This window comes from Phyllobates terribilis, unplaced genomic scaffold, assembly GCF_046119375.1.
Source record: "Phyllobates terribilis strain yellow unplaced genomic scaffold, ASM4611937v1 Scaffold_123__1_contigs__length_5148117, whole genome shotgun sequence".
Classification (NCBI taxonomy): Eukaryota; Metazoa; Chordata; class Amphibia; order Anura; family Dendrobatidae; genus Phyllobates; species Phyllobates terribilis.
Genome location: NW_027362883.1, coordinates 1 through 1,756, shown reverse-complemented (window position 1 = coordinate 1,756; position 1,756 = coordinate 1). Strand labels below are relative to the sequence as shown.

Here is a 1,756-nt window from a genome sequence, read left to right as displayed (position 1 = left end):
AAGGGGTGCACCGGTCCTGGAGATAATGCAATACCAGGTCAATGCGTGGAGTGGACAGAGCAAGCTCTTTTTCCATCTCCCTGTTCTAAAAATCCATTTAATATATGGTCCCCAGATAGGGGACGTATCAGATATTAAACTGATAAGAACAGATACTACACTTGATCTTAGCCAAAAGGCCGAGAAGCGATAACCAGAATTGGTTTCAAACTACGGAGCCACCCAAGGATCCTGAAAAGTCCATTTGTGGAGATGAGCTCCTGGACTCCCGTTAAGAAGACATGTTGTCAACCTCTAGATCCCTTACATGCCTGCACTTTTCGGCTTGCTGCTGCTGCAATCCACGCGTTTTAGATCTGCATAACTCCACCTCTTTAAACACAGCACCTTCACCCCCTGCTGTTCCCACCCGCCTCAACACCGTTGGAAGGGAGGAGAACCAATTAAGGCGGGGGGTGGGGTGGAACGAGCAGCTGTCTACCCTTAGCAGGAGGGCTCCTGATTACATACCTCTCCTGCTGCTGCTGCTGCTGGCTGTCCAGCAGCAGACTGAAGGTGGCTGCTGCTGTGCACAGGTATATAAAGGCTCAGAGCCTATTATGACACGCGCAGCCAGCGTTCCATTGCCACATTCCATCTACTGCAGGCAGGATACCTGGCTGGCTGAATGTCGCTGAGAAGCTCACAGAGACCGCCATAAGCAACAGTTTAACAGAATGCCACAGACTAATCAACCAAACTTTTTGGGTTGGGTTCTCTTTTATAGTCTGCAGGCATTAAATGAAAGAAGACAGTGTTCCAGCAGAAGGAGACAACGTTTCAGAAAAGGCATTGTAGCAAACCAAAAAAGAAATTTTAAGCGCAGCAGAGTAACCAGCGCACATACCTGTTAGCTCAGGTGAGTTTAAAAGGCTGCTGTTGATAACAAGGGCATTTGCTAAATAGATGGTGTGTGTGCAACAATATACTGAAAGGTCAATTATATTGTGCAGCTTATCTCACCACCTGTAGTTATTTAGGTGAAAGCTCCAAAATGCTTGCCTAATATGTCTGTTTATCCAAAAGGAAGTAAAAAGGGAGAGCTAGAAAGATAGCATTGCATCACATTACATGGCAATGCAATGCACAGTTGCTGAAGTTGAACCAAAATGAGCTTGTAATCTGGCTTCTGCAACTTTGAACATCAAAAATCCAATGAGGAGAAGAAAAGCAAAGCCAAAGAGTCCATCCCAAAATCCGACAAACAAGCAAAATGAACAAAAAACATTGAATTCAATTCTTTCTGATTTTAGAAACTGCATTAAAGAAGGGGTGCACTGGTCCTGGAGATACTGCAATACCAGGTCAATGCGTGGAGTGGACAGAGCAAGCTCTTTTTCCATCTCCCTGTTCTAAAAATCCATTTAATATATGGTCCCCAGATAGGGGACGTATCAGATATTAAACTGATAAGAACAGATACTACACTTGATCTTAGCCAAAAGGCCGAGAAGCGATAACCAGAATTGGTTTCAAACTACGGAGCCACCCAAGGATCCTGAAAAGTCCATTTGTGGAGATGAGCTCCTGGACTCCCGTTAAGAAGACATGTTGTCAACCTCTAGATCCCTTACATGCCTGCACTTTTCGGCTTGCTGCTGCTGCAATCCACGCGTTTTAGATCTGCATAACTCCACCTCTTTAAACACAGCACCTTCACCCCCTGCTGTTCCCACCCGCCTCAACACCGTTGGAAGGGAGGAGAACCAATTAAGGC

The 1,756-nt window shown here is 45.6% G+C and overlaps 2 non-coding genes across 2 annotated transcripts; both read right to left on the bottom strand.

Moving 5' to 3' along the window:
* LOC141202798 (U2 spliceosomal RNA) lies at positions 1–191 on the bottom strand. Its single transcript, XR_012273951.1, has one exon. It is a non-coding gene; the product is annotated as a U2 spliceosomal RNA (small nuclear RNA).
* Positions 192–1,306: 1,115 nt separating this feature from the next.
* LOC141202746 (U2 spliceosomal RNA) lies at positions 1,307–1,497 on the bottom strand. Its single transcript, XR_012273901.1, has one exon. It is a non-coding gene; the product is annotated as a U2 spliceosomal RNA (small nuclear RNA).
* Positions 1,498–1,756: the final 259 nt, after the last annotated feature.